The sequence below is a fragment of the Anolis sagrei genome, chromosome 6 (assembly GCF_037176765.1).
Source record: "Anolis sagrei isolate rAnoSag1 chromosome 6, rAnoSag1.mat, whole genome shotgun sequence".
Taxonomy (NCBI): domain Eukaryota; kingdom Metazoa; phylum Chordata; class Lepidosauria; order Squamata; family Dactyloidae; genus Anolis; species Anolis sagrei.
Window position 1 is genome coordinate 110,514,963 of NC_090026.1, and position 17,479 is coordinate 110,532,441.

General features: G+C 40.7%; 1 protein-coding gene across 2 annotated transcripts in view; it reads right to left on the reverse strand.

Annotated features, from left to right (window-relative positions):
- Window positions 1-17,479, reverse strand: part of MKX (mohawk homeobox) — a 74,522-nt gene that overhangs the window by 22,022 nt on the left and 35,021 nt on the right. The gene's annotated exons all lie outside the window — the stretch shown is intronic.

Below are 17,479 nucleotides of genomic sequence, written 5' to 3' on the forward strand. Positions count from 1 at the left end.
AATCAAATGATTCTCCGTAAGGTATGTGCAACGGAGCACATTTCACCACTATGCGAATGAAAATATGGGGCTTTCTCCAGAGCCGCATTTTGGCAAAGTGGCACGGTGCTACATGGGAAGACGCTACTGCTTCGCAGGATGATTCGCAGTTACAACCTACCATCTGAAAACCATTACTGCATAAGAAGTGGGTTTTCCACATGTTCAGATACTGGACAAGCAGGTTGTCCTTGAAGTATTGTTCCCCGGGGGAAGAAGGAAAACCCAAAGAAAAGTGTTCTAGTATCAGATCACAAGTGGGTTAGAGCCAGACCAAAAGGGGGGAGAAAAGAGAAAGGCCAAAGCAGTCTTTTGGCATGTCTGCTGGCAAAACTACAAGGAAAGATAAAGGAACAGAGGGAATTAATGGGAAAGACAAAATATCAGGAAAATTACATCTGAAAAATTACTGAGCCCAAAATACTGCATGATCACCAGTCCACCCAAAAATTACTTCTCCAAGTAGAAACCACTTATTTTGATGCTGAAAGCACAGTTTTTCTAATGCCGATGAGTAATAAAAATGCTGCTCTCTGTTATCTAACACCTCATGTCACTTTCAATATAGCTTGTAAAGAAAAGAAAGTACAACCTTTTAACAAGTAAGAAAATGTCTGTAGTTTTTCCTATTTGTATTTGAAAGTTAGTAAGTGAGTTGAAGGCAGAAATATACAATTTAGGCCATATAGGATCAACATACTGTTCTCAGTATTTTTCTAAGAGCTTTTTTTACCTATTTAGCTTACATTGCTACATCTGTGATGTAAATTAAGAATATTTTATAGCTCCTGTTAAGTATTTCTATAGGATGGAGAAATGTGTTAGGATGTTATTTAGTTGACACATATATATGGGTTTGAGCCTTGCTAATTTTTGAGGAATCCTACTTTTTAACAGCAACAACAACAACATTTATATTCTGCCCTATCTCCCCAGGGGGACTCAGGGCAGATCACAGTATACATACACGGCAAACATTCAATGTCGTTTTGGATAGATAGGACAGTGACAGAAATGAGATATGTTGTGTTGACGTCCAGCTGGTTGGCGCCTTGGAGGTTGTGCTCAAATCTAGCCACAGAGGGGTGCTGTCGCTCCATCCTCTATGACGAAGAACCATTAGGACTTTCTCCTTCCTTTTGGTAACCAGGCATTTTCTGATCTTTTTCTTTATGATGTCGTAAAATACCTCCCTTGCTGGTTTTAGCAGTACCCAATTTCTCTCCTTACAACTCAAGCTGTTTTCAAACTGCTTAGGTAAACAGTACACTGGGCTGACAGTTGGGAGTTCACACCAACCCGGTGCTTCGAACTGGCAACCTTTCAGTTGGTAGATCTTATCATTGCTGGTGATTTACCAGCTGTGCTAAAGCCTGGCCCAGAGGGTTGGGATTTAAGAGGGTTGGGATTTGTTGACACAGGATTGCTTGCGGCTATCATTAGATGAGTACTTTATCCATAAGTTTATCCATAAACAGTTTAGCTCTGTGAACTGCAGCAAAATGCTCAGCTTGTGTCAACTTTGCTTCTGAGTAAAAGAGGTAGTGATGACTACTACCCTGAGTTTGGAATCTTTTGGGAATTGGTTACCTTGCTTCTGCTTTTATATAACAGAACACTCTCCTAATAATGAGTTTATCAATTCTGTCCATAATTGGATTCAGAAAGTATCTAGATCAGCTATAACACACAATAAACTGTAGATGCACAACCCCTAAAAGGATTTCTTTTTTAATCTGTGGCTATTTCTATCTCCACACTCACCTACCCACCCACCTACCCACCCCACACACAGACTTGTTTGGCTCTGTTTTTTATGATTACTGTATAAGAAAATTCATTTTCTGGAGCTGCAGACAGAATGGCAAACTTGGCTTTATAGCTTTGCAGTGCTGCTTAAGAGAACATGAAGCAGAAAGTAACTTTTAAAACCAACGAGAATTCTTTTATCGGCTTCCCGGAATACTGATTCCACCATAACTGTTCCTTTGAAGCTGGAGGAATTCTGCTTTCAGCCAAATGCTTCCCTCTCTAAGTCTCCCTGCTGTTAAAATTATAGACCAATTGCTGCTTTCAGTAGAATACATAAATCCATTTTTTAAATTATGGGAAGTCAAACACAAGCCACAAATCCATAAGGGGAAACAAGATTTGCTCATTCAGATAAGGATGTATTGGTTGATTGATGCTGGCACTGCTTAAAACCTCTAATTTCAGAAGAAGGTACAAATAATCCAAAGTTGACATAGTTGATATATTAGGACAACTAAGAAAACCAAGCTTTCTTTAAAAATGAAATTAACCGCAGTTGCATTCTCAAACACCTTTGAAAAATACACTTTTTAGAGGAAAACATTCTCAGCTATCATTTTGTCCAACAGCCAATGTAATCTAAAATGAAATGGATACAAAAATCGTAGAATACACCAGAGATTTGGAGATAGAAAAAGATTTCAATACTAAAGTGCTGTCAACTTCAAACACACCTAATGTAATGTAACTTTGCATTTGTTAAGAATGAAAGACAGATAGTCGTGGAACTCAAACAGTATTTCCATCTGCTTGCTGAAGACCCAAGGAGAGTGCCCATTCCCAGTTCCAACAGTTGAATTGCATCTCCAAACAACCCAGGAGCTCTTTCACTCTTCCCAAAAGAGATTATGCACCCTTTTTGCTCATTTTGGTGCAGCGGTTAGAACAGACATTGACAAAATTTGGCCCTCCAGGTGTTTTAGATTTCCACAATTCATAACAACCTCAGGTGAGAAGGAAAAGGAAGGGGCCTGAGGCTGCTAGGAATTGTGGGAGTTGGAGTACAAAACACTTGGAGGGCCAAAGTTTGTCCATGCCTTGGTTAGAACACCACCTATCTATATCATGCACCAATCTGATCTAGGAGTCCCTGGTAGCACAATGGGTTAAACCCCAGTAATTCTTAACCTGTGGGCCTCCCTCCTCTTTAATTATATTATATTATATTATATTATATTATATTATATTATATTATATTATATTATATTATATTATATTATATTATATTTCCGCTCCTTTTGTGCCGCCTGCCACTCCTTCCCTGTTGCTGACCATGGCATATATTCTGTATCAGAAATTAGAGCTGATGTGATTTATCCAACACAATTTTTCTGAATCAGTACCCCAAACTGAATCTAAAGTTGACCAAAAACTGATTTGTAACCCTTTTGGTACCAATGTTGTAGAGTGGTCCCTGCTCAAGTAGATCCTGGTCAAGTGGTCCCTGGTCAAAGTGGTCCTTGGTCAAAGACAAAAAGGTTGGGAACCACTGGGTTAAATCCTTGTACCAGCAGGACTGCTGACTGAAAGGTTGGCAGTTTGCATTCGGAGAGCTGGGTGAGCTTCCATCTGTCAGCTCCAGCTTCTTATGAAGGGACATGAGAGAAGCCTCTCACAGGGGACACATCCAGGTGTCCCCTGGGCAACTTCCTTGCAGATGGCCAATTCTCTCACACCAGAAGCGACATGCAGTTTCTCAAGTCGCTCCTTGTGCCAGCAGAACTGCTGACTGAAAGGTTGGCAGTTTGCATTCTGAGAGCTGGGTGAGCTTCCATCTGTCAGCTCCAGCTTCTTATTCAGGGACATGAGAGAAGCCTCTCACAGGATGGTAAAACATCCAGGTGTCCCCGGGGCAACTTCCTTGCAGATGGCCTATTCTCTCACACCAGAAGCAACATGTAGTTTCTTAAGTCACTCCTGATACACACACACACAAAATACCAATGTGACCCGAACAACAATGTGCATTGAGCACTCCCTCTGGTATCATGATACACATCTTTGCATTTCATTGACACAGTTAATTAGTGCCTCTATTACTTAGCAAAGAATACCTAATGTTAAGTAAAAGGGGATGTAGAATTTCAGCAGCAGTTGTTTAAAATGCGTTGGAGTAGGTCTTACTGGGTTGAATAGAAAGGTCCATTAAACAGCACCAAGGTTTTTAAAAAAATATGGAGAAAGGGTTTTAGTAAAATAAATCATGGCAAAATGTGAGGTTGTTATGGAATGAGGTATAGTCTACTTTCATTGAAGTCAACAGCAACACTTCCATTGTATTGCTTTTTTTAAAAAAAAAATTAGTCTAGAATGAGGCAAGCTGTAAAACATTGCTTTTAGAGAGAACAAATAGAGAACAAATGCTCTTAAAAAAGCAAAGCTCCCATTTTATACCTGGTCTGCCGGGGAAACCATTATTTCTTTTTTTCACATCGCCCTCCTTGCTGTAAATTGCCTGCCGTTTTATTTTCCCTTCAAAGGAGCAAGAGCTTTGCAACTCCATTAATGCACAGGCTGATATCATTGAGATGTACCTGCTTAAATCCATTCAGCCCAGATGGGAGAATAAACTCTTTGCTTTGCCAAGTTTCAACCCAGACTGAATTTTTACAGCTGGATTATAAAAGCTTGGCTCTCTTTAGGTTTTTTTCTAAAGATATAAAGCATTTCATGGAAATATTGATACAACTTTAAATGCAGCAATACGAACAGCGCCGCGATAGTCTAATATTACACAAGAGACATGGACCAATCCAACAGACGGCGATATGGGCAGAACTTTTACCAGACTATTAGCCTGCTGTTGTTTTATTTACATCAAATGGTAGAAATAGACTGGAACACACAAGAACAACCATTCCAGGGACGAGGTTTCAAGACAGACATTTTTCCAGAACGAAATGAAGTTTTTATGGGCTCCCCTTTCCCTTAGGTTTCCTGCCAAAAAATACAGTCTCCCCAAATCCAGCCCTAACCTCCCCTCCCGCTACTGTAGAATTGGCATTTGGGGCTTTACGTTAATCATATTCTTGCTTCCTCTTGTGTATACATGTGCTTCAGTTCAGTTCAACTGGGCACCAATGTTCAAGCATTAACATGTGCTCGCTCAGGGTGGCTGGGGCCTGATTGGGTGACAACACCCTCCTGCCGAATACCTTTTGTTGAAGAGTGTTCTGCGCATGAAAACGATATTAACCATAGTCACGGGCATCAGTGGGTTGGAACATATGTACAAAAAAGACATCCCTGGGGATCAAAAAGAGGACTTGGGCATTTCAGCCAATGCCCAACAGAAGACGAGTATGTTGTCGAAGGCTTTCATGGCCGGAATCACTGGGCTGCTGTGACCTTTCCAGGCTGTATGGCTATGTTCCAGAAGAACTCTCTCCTGATGTTTCATCCACATCTATAGCAGGCATCTTCAGAGCTCACAACCTGCCATAGATGTGGGTCAAACATGAAATTCTCATGGTGGTTCGCGAAAAGGCCTTACTGGTGCATTATTTAAACTGTTCTGTTTATTCATATCATGATCTGATCACCCTACTCAATATATCCCATATGCATGGGGGTATTGGGGTAACAATACAAAAAGTTTGCTAGGGTAGACCCTCTTTCACTTGGACTCAGCCCCCCCCCCCCGAAAAAATCTCAGCCCCCCCCCCCAAATCGAAATTCTGGCTACGAGCCTGCCTGGAAGTGCAGTGGCCTAAGGCACAGCAGGGAAGGCCTGCCTCCCTGGCCTCCACAGACCCCTGAAGTGCGGTGGCCTGAGGTGCGGCGGGGAAGGCCTTCCTCTCTGGCCTGCTGCTGCCTGTGTGGCTCCGGAGGCTCTGCTGGGGTCTGCAGAGGGCAGGGAGGCAGGCAGGTGTCCTTGGGATGGGCCGGGAGGTGGGTAAGGAGGCGTGGATAAGAAAATAATATTTTAAAAATATAAAATAATGTATAAATATTAAAAATAATATGGTGTCTCTACTTTACGGATTTTCACTTATCACGGGTGGTCCTGGAATAAGTGAGGGAACACTGTAATCAAATCCACAAAATTCAACCCACAAATGTGGAGGACTGACTATAAACTCATGAGAGAAGGGGCTACATCAGGCATGGGCAAACTTTAGCCCTCCGGGTGTTTTGGACTTAACATCCTCAGACCCTTTCCTTAAGCTTCCAGCTTAAGTGGTTGAGGAGGAAAAGGAAGGGGCCTGAGGTTGTTAGGAATTGTGGGAGCTGAAGTCCAAAATGCCTGGAGGGCCCAAGCCGACCCATGCCTGGTCTTACCCAAGCCTAAAACCACTACACCACATTAGTTCTACATCTCTTGAAATCCTACAAAACATTTCAGTTAGTATAGCTGAAGTTCGTCCAATCAAATAAACCTGGGTGCACTGGGTAAACCTTAGAAACACTTAGAACAAGTTCAGAATGATTCTTTCCTCATCTAATATTCATGAACTTAATAGCAACTTAATAAATAAATTTACAAGGGAAATGCAAACCGTTTGGCAAAAATATTTAAAATTACTAACTCTTTCATCTTGGTTCTGCCCTTTTCTGGAACATCCAAATTTGTCACATGGAAACATGCAGGTGTGTATTATAGAATCATAGATCACAACAGTAAACCTTTGACAGGTAATAATTATAGGAAAGATTAGAAGAATTAAATGGCCAATAAATATATATGTAAATGTCAAATTCTCCCCACTTCTCACATAAATGTAATAGAATTTGGGTTTTTAAAAGCTTATTCATAATTAACTAAACTTAACTTTATGATGCTAATGTTGCTATCTCAGGTGCAGAGTGCAGGAATGCATATTTTTGAATATTTATTGCACAGGTTGGGAAGATGTGTGGTCTTCCAACCTTTGTTTGACTACAACTCCAATGAGCTCTAGCCAGGCGGTTACTGGGAGAGGTAAGATGGGATACAGTCCAGCAATATACTGATGGCCATATTTAAGTGCCCCCCCCCCCCATATTTTCTCTTGGAACGTCATTTGGAACTTTCCACATATAAATCCCAAATCTCAAAATGGCCAGGCAAGTAATCTCTTCCATAATTGCAGCTCCTACTGATGGAAAATTCAAGCAGGGAGTCCATTGAATGTGTCCAAGCAGCAGAACCGGCCAGAGGCCAGGAGTAGACCACTTGTATATGTTATTGGCCCTGAAGACATTATATTTCAATTTACTTTTAAATGGAGCTGGACAAGAATTTACCCACTAGGCTTTTTAAACATTTCCCCCCAAAGACCATGGAATTAAAAGCACCTGCTCGCAGATCCGCTAAACTGAACAATATCACACTGAAGTATCATTCTGATAAGCTAAGGGGAGCATTTTCAGAAGCCAGCAAGATAGATGTAGCACAAGCCCAAAGGAGTAAGAAATACAAGGAATGGCCTACAATAAGGAATCGCCATCTGGACGTGTGCAAACTGTTTTAACCCACCTACCATTTGAACAGATTTAAAAATTAAATTTATTGTTTACAGAAGGTCTCAATTTTCTTCTTCCAGTTTTCACACCCTTTAAATATCCTATTTTTGAAGCAGTGATATTTTTTCCTGACTAATGTTGCTGACTGATGCCTTAAGAGTGGACCATGTGCTGGAAATGCTTTATGGAGGTCAATCAGAATAGTAGAGCCATATGAGTACGCCTGGAAGTGTGCCTTTTAATAACTGGCCCCTCATTGGTCATTCTTGATGGGGATTACACAATTTCTTGGCCCCATATCTAGGAAGACTGAATCATAACTCAATCCCAGTCAAGCAAGATTGTTGGCTCAGTTGAAAAAAAAAAGAACCACAATACGTACTGAATCTATTGCTGCACTTTTAATGGTGAGCGGAGCATAGATAAGTTTAGTCTTGAACGTATACCTTCAATGACCCTGCAGGCAGTGTGGCTAGCTGCAATCCAAAAAGTTACTTTTTCCATGCTCTGCAACTATAGAAACATGAATGTTCCATAAGTAAAGGCAAAGGTTTCCCCTTGACATTAAGTCTAGTCGAGTCTGACTGGGAGGTGGTGCTCATCTCCCTTTTTAAGCCCAAGAGGCAGCATTGTCTGTAGACACCTCCAAGGTCATGTGGCCAGTAGGACTGCATGGAGTGCTGTTACCTTCCCACTAGAGCGGTACCTATTGATCTACTCACATTTGCATGTTTTCGAACTGCTAGGTGGGCAGAAGGTGGGGCTAACAATAGGAACTCACCCTCTCCTGCAGATTCAAACAGCCAACCTTTCTGGTCAGCAATTTCTGCAGCTTAGTGGTTTAACCCGCTGTGCCATAGCTTTCATTAATCTAATGTATTGAAATACATCTCCTACAGTTCCACAGCCAACATAATACAGTTTCAATATAAATACTGTAGAATCTCACTTATCTGACATAAACGGGCTGGCAGAATGTCGGATAAACAAAAACGTCGGATAATACAGAGACTCCTACTGGTACCCATCCTTCACAGCACTAGACACCTATAATACTAACAACCAGGACTCAAAGGGTTAAGGCAAGGCAACGCCTTGGGACTAGAGCAGCCCAGCAGGAAGTGCCCGGATGCGGAAGAGGAGCGTGGAAATCACAGAGGGAAGGGCCAAAACTAACAAAATGAAGTTCAACAGTGACAAATGCAAGACACTCCACTTAGGCAGAAAAAATGAAAGGCAAAGATACAGAATGGGTCGAGAGCATTACGTGTGAAAAAGTTAAACATGAGCCGACAATGTGATGTGGCAGCAAAAAATAGCCAATGGGATTTTGGCCTGGATCAATAGGAGTATAGTGTCTAGATCATGCTTCCCCTCTATTCTGCCTTGGTTAGACCACACCTGAAAAACTATGTCCAATTCTGGATACCACAATTGAAGAGAGATATTGACAAGCTGGAATGTGTCCAGAGGAGGGTGACTAAAATGATCAAAGGTCTGGAGAACAAGCCCTATGAGGAGCAGCAGGAGGTTGGACTGGATGGCCCATGAGGTCTCCTCCAACTCTATGATTCTATGATTCTATGAGGAGGGAGGATGCTTCTGCTTCTGGTCCTTCCTCTCTCCCCCCCTCCCCTTTCCTCCCTCCTTCTCCTTGTCTTGCCTTTTTCACTTATTGGGAATGGAGAGTGAATGGAAAGAATGGAGGAAAAGGGGGGCATCGGATAAGAGTGCTGGATAAGACGGAATATCAGATAAGCGAAGGTATAGAAATAAGAGAATGCACAAAAAAGTATAGGCTTCCTACATCAGAGACAAAACTTCAAGTCCTGAGTATACGAAAGACACAGAATTCTTTTTTATCTCAGTAGGATAGCAAGAAAAATGTGTGGTGCATCTTTATACTAGTCCTACAAATGTGACATTGATTTTGTCTCTATCTTTTTTCTTTTGCAGTGCCAGGCATTTGTCTTCCATGCCTACCGCATTTTCTTTCTTTTCTTTTCTTTTTTTAAAAAGTCTGTCATACTTCTCACTGAAATGCAATTCAGATGTTCCGAAGTGGCTGACATGAGGATTTTTTTTTGTCAAGCGCTCAAATGGTTCCAAAAGAAGAGGAGAGTTTATAGCCCCATTTAAAAAATGCATGTTCTATTTTGTAAAAGTTAACAGGAAGAATGAAAAGTTGGCACGGCAGACAAGATAGAATAGCTATAAATCTGGCCTGGTTTGAAAAGACTTCCAGTTAAATGCAGAGCACTCTAACCTTTAAGAAGGGCCGTTGGGAATTGTGGTCCTCGGTCTATTGCAATGGAAGACGTTGGAGGTCAAACTCCATAAAGTCAGTAATGAGAAACGAGCGAGGAGAAGAAAGTGAGAACACTTCCAGGAGCATAAACACCTAAAAATAAATCACAGCCATTGCGTTCTAGATGCCTGGTGATTTTCTCAAGGCGGCTCCTTCCAGATCTAACCATCTGAATTGCTTCATTTTTATTTGCTCTGGCCTCCCTGCCCCTTGAAAAACACAAACGCAAATGAATTCATGAAGCCAAGTATCATCCCACCCTTTCAGCTCCCCTTTGCTTCCTTTCCAGCTAAGAGACGATGTGCACTGAGCAAGTTAGAGGATTTTGTTTCCAAATACACTGAAAGCCATCCTTCTAGTCTGTTGTATAACAGAGGCAAAGACATTTTTATTCCAGCCATAAATTTGGCAAATGACCATCAGCTGAGAAAGGAGCGTTTAATGGGCGGGTTTCCGTACTTTCCTTATTGCTGCGCTTTTAATTGTTTTTGATACAGCTGTATTTTAATATTACAGTTCATCTACTTCTGTTCTAATTCGGAAACCCTGATGTGTTTATCTGTCCCTTATCCTGTCCTACCTTTCTCTCAAGACTGGAACTCAAGACCTCTCACAACAACATTAAAAGAGCCACAGAGAAAAAAAACCCCAGTAAATTGTTGAAAAATCAAAACATTAAAATCTCAACAGTGGATTTATAACACAACAAATAAGACAAAATTTTAAAACATCAGTCAAAAAGTACAGCTCTCTTTAAAAAAAATGATTGTGCAATGTGCTTTTAAACTACTTACATGATATGAAAAACCTGGAACCCATAATGTTCCCAGATACGCCCGCAGACTCGCACAATAATTCTTCCTTAGTTACTGATTTCATTTCATACAGATGAAATGAGAAAGACCAGGTACAGATTAAGCTGTCAATGCATTGCATGGAAATAAACGCTATCGACAATGGAAGGCTTCTTCCCCAATCCTGAGATAAATTATGTACTCCTGTTGAGAGGAAGCAGCATCTACAAAAAGGCTACATTTGTACAGTAGCCATACATTGCAATTAAGGCAAAACATCAAGACTATGTGCCAAATGAAAGCATCCTATGGACTTCCCCACATGTGTACATTTGAACCTCCTGAATGATGCCTCTTTTAGCAGTCACACTCTGCTACTGATTCAGTTTTTTTCTTTGTGTCATAAGTGACTTGACAAACTGCAAGTCACTTCTGCTGTGAGAGATTTGACTGTCTGTAAGGACGTTGTCCAGGGGATGTTCTGATGTTTTTGATGTTTTACCATCCTTGTGGGAGGCTTCTCTCCTGTCCTTGCATGGGGAGCTGGAGCTGAGAGAGGGAGCTCAACCCACTCTCCCTGGATTCGAACCACTGACCCGGATTCAGTAATGCCTGTAGAGCCTTTCAGATGTTTGGCAGCATGAGCCACTATTTGTCAGGAGGTGTCAGAGGAGTGAAGATGCTAAAAATATTCCATGTCAAGGTTGATAGGCAATGGTTGATCAATAGAAGATAAACAACTAAGCAGCTGGTTCTGTAAGCAAAGAGGTGTTGCTGAAGACACAGAGTACAAAGAAGAAAAGACAACAGACAAGTAGGGAAAGATCACTGTTAGAGCAAATCCCCAATCTGTTAAGAGACTATTGCCAGTAAGATCAGGAGGAATTTGGATTTGAACTTAGCTATTGCTTTATTAAAGTCTTTGACAACTGTTCCTCTGTGCATATCAACTCTGTTCCCAGTAAGATCAGGACACCTCCATGCAAACAGCTTACAGGGCAGAACATTACAGGTCCCATATTTATTACAGGATTAGAGAAAAGACATGCCCAGCAAGCAAATCTTCTCTCCCTCCCCCCCCCCCCCCATATTTCAAATTGTAGTATCTTGCTTTCAGTACTAAACTTAGGTGCGTTGAAACTGACATCAGAAAGGGTTGAAGAATCACAGGATTCAAAGACAGATCTGATCTAACCATTTCAGCAGCAAAAAGAAGGAGATGAGTTTGAAATTCAAGATCATAGTGATAGGACTAGAAGGCAGCAAGGGAGTCTTCTGAAGTTCTCAGAGCTAGAACATATGAATAAGAAGACACTCGTCACAAGCATTCTGCTACACTGGGTATTATATCTTTAATCTTGCCTGATGGCATATAGGCAAAAGTTTCAAGCAAAAAGTTCACATTTGAATTATAGGCACAAGATTTGGCTATTGTTTTAGAAAATGCAAACTTCTCCCAGATTTATTATGCACTTTGGAGGTCCCATGAAAATGTTTTAAATTGAAAATAAAAGGTTCAAGGAGAAAATTCGTAATCATACCACATTTAGAATATTCACATGTGTATGGAGTGAGCGAAACTTCATTGATAACAAAACCCTTTTCCTCAAAACCATGAACTTGCTCACCTTGTAAGCAAACTCAAATTTCCCCCTTTGCTAGTAAATCATCATCCAAACAACTCACTCATACTGAGAGTGTTTCCAGACAGAAGGCTCCCCACGCTATCAATTAGAAGGTAGTTGCTCCATCTTTTTTTTTCCTTAGCAGATTTTCCACAGTAAAAAAAAAAAAAGATGGAAGAAGCAGCAAAAAAGACAAGGGATGGTTACACGCAGAGAACTGGATCATGTGAAGTTTCCATGGAAGCAAGGCAATGGTATGATAAAAGCATTGTCTGAAACCATGCCGAGTCCAGATAATTTAATGTGCTAGCAAATCCAAAGTTGTAGTGTTGATGGAAATAAATAAGTATAGACCTGATCTGTCCACTGGAAAGGAAACTACTTGGAATGCTATTTAAGAGTGAGGGATAGAAAGATTATGGAAAATACTTGGGAAAATGGTCAAACCATAGGAAAAGGAGATTCCCAAACAGATGAGAATATTTGCAGGTCAGAATGAATTCTGCATAGAATGTTTGTGTCTGTAGAAAACACTGTAGGAAACCTACAAGAAAAGGTTGTAGTATGTTTTGCAAGAATACAAAACGACAGTGTTGCAGAATTCCTGGCTAGTCGGTCTAGCTCTGTGGGACCCCTGAAACAAAATATGATTATGGGAGACTAGAATTACCTTCTCTGTCCAAGAGGGTTAAATGTTCCCAGCTTTTAGCTTGCTGTAATGAAAGGTATGCCTAACTGCAATTTAAATAGGAACAATTCTGCATCCATTAAAAACAGGGAGATTAGTGTGATTGTGTAACCATTTTAGCTTGTTTTTCCAAACGTCCAGCCTGTTAATGTAATGGTGGCTATTGTTCAGCTGCTTTTGGATTACTAAAAGAGACTCCCCCACCTGCAATTTAAGAGTTAAAATGCTGGCAGGCAAGAAGCAGAATCCACTAACAATTCTGTTACTCAAGATTATGCCCGTTTTAACATTCCAGTTGTATAAGTATAGAAAACCAGAAGTTTACATGTCTTAAGTTACTGTGTGCTCATTCGAACAACACTCGTTTTAAAGCTCAACTTTGGCAGACGATTATCACATAATGTAGACCAAATGCACTTGGAATGTTGAAAAATAGCATTCAAAAACCAAGAGATTTCACTTGGAAAAGATTAACTATGTAACCACAGCTCCTACTCTACGCAAAAACTTTGTAGAACTCCAAACATTGCTGAACCCAAGCAGCTCCCTCAGCTCCAGGCTCGCTTGGAAAGGGGTGATCGTTTTCTCTTCAAGCGGATGTCCAACAGAAGGTGGGGAACTCTTGAAGTATAAATCAAACCGTTCAAGTGTTTTTCACTACTAGAGAAGCATACAGAGAATCCCCAGAAAAGATTTAGAGCAGAGCTTTCCAAATTGTGTGTCGTGACATGTTCGTGTGTTAGCTGCACTGTGTAGGTGTGTCGCATGAACGTTGGAAGAAAACTTTGGGTCTATATAAAGTAAGTAATACATCACATATTTTTAAAAATACAAATAAAAGATTTTCATGAGATATTTTGTGTCTTAATACATTTCTTTATTACTATTTATGTACGTATCCATATCTTTTATATGAAGCTGGTTTGCTAGTAAAACTGAATTACTGTGTCTAAAATAGGCATGGGCAAACTTGGGCCTTCCAGGTGTTTTGGACTTCAACTCCCACAATTCCTAACAGCTTCAGGCCCCTTCCTTTCCCCCTCAGCTGCTTAAGTGTGCTTCGTGCAAGTAAGTCTTGAGTAAGCCCAACACCACTCAATGGGTTTCCATGACTAAATAGGAGTTCAAATCTTGGTATCATGGAGTCTTAAGTCCAAAGCCATTGGTTTTCGGTTCTAGCATACATTTCCAAGTAAAGAACATTGTTGTTGCTAAATGCTATCAAGTCAAGTTCAAATTATGATGAGTACATGTATGGGAGGTTTCCAAGCCACCCTGTCATCAGCAGGTTTACTCTAGTCTTGCAGACTCATGGCTGTGGTTTTCTTGATCGAGTCTATCTATCTGGAATGTGGTCTCCTTTTTTTCTCCTGCCTTCTACCTTACCAAACATTGCTTTCTTTTTTTAGTGAAGCATGTCTTCTCTTTGTATTGCCAAAGTACAACAGTCTCAATGTAGACATCTTGGCTTCTAGGGAGAGTTTGGTTTTATTAAGAGATGCAGTATCATCATTATTAATTAGCTATAAATTGCCTATGCTTGCATTATCAAAACCACCCTCTATTTATTCCACTTATCTGTAACTTCCTTTTAGACCAGGCATGGGCAAACTTGGCTCTTCCAGGCTTAAGTGGCTGAGGGGGAAAGGAAGGGGCCTGAGGCTATTAGGAATTGTGAAAGTACAAAACATCAGGAGGGCCCAAATTTGCCCATGCCAATAAAAGGTAATAAAAGGTATGCAACCAACATGAAATTTGCTTTGGATTCCCATTTACCACCACTTCTTCACCAGTAAGTTACATAGAAAGCAAGATGTCTACATTGAGATTGTGGTACTTTGGCAATATAATGAGAAGACATACTTCACTAAAAAAAGAAACCAATGTTTGGTAAGGTAGGAGGCAGAAGAAAAAAAAGAAGACCACATTCCAGATGGATAGACTTGATCAAGAAAACCACAGCATTGAGTCTGCAAGACTACAGTAGGCCTGTTGATGACAGGGTGGCTTGGAGATCTCCCATTCATGTGCTCGCCATAAGTTGAATGTGGCTTGATAGCATTTAACAGCAACAATGTTCTTTACTTGGAAACAGAGGCTAGAACTAAAAACCAATGGCTTTGGACTTAGACTCCATGATACGAAGATTTGAACCCCTGTTTAGTCATGGAAATCCACTGAGTGTTCCTGGCCTTACTTTCCCAAGACAGAAGTGCATGCAGTACCTCACCTGTTTGCAAGTAAAGTTACATAATAATCAAGGACAAATGTTATATTTTGGCACCTATAACAGACAAAGGTTACAAGCACCTTCCTCTCTTCCCGATGGTAAAATGAATTAAATAACCATTTACGTTCATTTCATGACAACACATGTCTTTAGGTTGCGGCTGATGCCTCATTCTATATACTGCCAGGGCCAGGCCAGGGAATGGGGAAAAAAGAATGAAGAGGGAAAGCCTTTTTCATACAGAAGCAAAACCATTCCCATTTTGTGAAGTCAGCACCACAAAGCTTTAAAATAAATTCTAGCTTAATCTGCACATCCGGATACGACACCGAGCTGGAAGCCTTACATTACCATTGGAAGTTAAAATAAACGCAACAGTGCTTCCAAGGGAGGACTAGATGCCACAAGGGGGCAACAAAGATAAAAACAGAAAGTTAGGTCCTTCTGCCCTATTGCTTAGTATATTTCTTTCCCCCACATTGATACACTGATGATTCTCAGGCTTGATTTCATCCACTCCCATGCCTCCTTCATTCTACCTGCCCCACCTATATAGCTAGGAACCCCCGGTGGTACAATGGGTTAAACTCTTGTGAAAGCAGGACTGCTGTCTGAAAGGTCGGCGGTTCAAATCTGGGGAGCAGGGTGAGCTCTGTCTGTCAGCTCCAGCTTCTCATGCGGGGACATGAGAGAAGCCTCTCACAGGATGGTATAACAACCAGGTGTCCCCTGGGCAACCTCCTTGCAGACAGCAAGCACAAAACCTTATATAGCTGAAGGTAGCAGGTTTCATCTCTGTCTTTCTCCCTCCCTTTCTTTATGTTTTTCACCATGATTTTCATTGCTCCCATTCGGTAATAAGGTGAAATATAAGTCAAATAAATAAATAATTCTTTATAATAATGGAAGACTGTATTTGATGATAATAGTAGGTTCCAGATTCCATTTTTTTTTCTAATTGCATATCCCTAGGCACTTCACTTCACACATCTGATGTAGTGCAGTTAGTCTACGAAAACATATGTTGCCAACGTCTTTCTCTCAATTAGTCTCAAAGAAGCTCCAAATTCTGTTTGCATGCTGATTAACCAGCTATTGACCAAAAAAGCTGGATAGGATTATCAGAGCAGATACAAATGCTGGCACTATTATGAGAGAGGGCAGATGAAATAAGGAATTTCAAGGTGTGTTGGCCATATTACTCTGATGGAGGAAAACAGAACAGAGTCTTGTGCTAACTTAAAGATGAACAAGTTTTATTTGGTATAAATGTGATGACAACTTTTGTGAAAATATTTACTGCATTCCCCACTCCGTCAGGACTACATATATAAACACATCTCTGTTGTAGTTTTCTGGAATCCATGAAAGCTTATCCCAAATAAAATGGTTTAATATTTAAGTTGCAGCAAAGAAGAAGGCAAAGGGATCCGAGGTGTAGAGAAAATGAGCCAATCAGACCTCAAAAGTGTGGGATATCTATAGTCCACAATACATATTACATTTCCCACTGAGGTTCAGAAAAAACGTCCTTATTATGGGAAGTGAGTCCGCTCTGTGGACTAAGGACTATTACATCAAAATAGTCTGTTGCAATGCCACTGCTTCTGCACATCCAAACCTGTCCTTTCCTTTTTTCTGAGGGCCCTTCCACATAGCCCTATATCTCAGAATATCAAGGCAGGAAATCCCACATTATCTGAGTGTGGACTGTGGGTCCTTCCACACAGCTGAATAAAACCCCACGTTTTCTGCTTTGGAATATATGGCAGTGTGGACTCAGATAACCCAGTTCGAAGCAGATATTGTGGGATTTTCTGCCTTGGTATTCTGGGTTATATTGCTGTGTAAAAGGGCCCTCAGAAAAACCAGTTCAAAGAAGATATTCTGGGATTTTCAGCCTTGATATTCTGGGATATATGGCTGTGTGGAAGGGCCCTGAGTGAGAACTGTGGGTCAAATGATTCTGTTTGAAAAACTGATTTTGGTCTATGACCAATAGCCACCTAAACCTAATGCATAGCTTTAAAAGGCTTAAAATCAACACTAGGATTGATTGCATGCACTTCCATTACTGAACAAGAATGATGCTGAGACACTATTTTAAGAACCTGGTGGTAGACCTCAAATCATTTGTGTACTATACCAACAGTGGTCGATGTCTGCAATTTTCCAGAGCACAGATATATACAGCAGGAATAATTCACTGGCTCTGTGAATCAAATAAACTGGCACTGATCCTGGCTTCATAACCTTTCATGAAGCTACCATATTTTCATCAGGTCCATGCTCTCCAGTTGGTTGTGTTTTCACATTTTGTTAACCATAGATTTTTGGAAAGTATTGATGCAAGTCTTTCCCTTTCACCCATTTGCAAAAAAGTCAGCAATTATGACCTACCTCTCTAGGTTGTTAATCAGACAGCAACTACTTGTCACACTGAAAGCGCCACAGGTATTTTGCAGATCAGGGAAAATAGATTAGCATCACTGGCTGCCCCAATTTCCCAGTTATATAAATGAACAAGACTCATCAGCT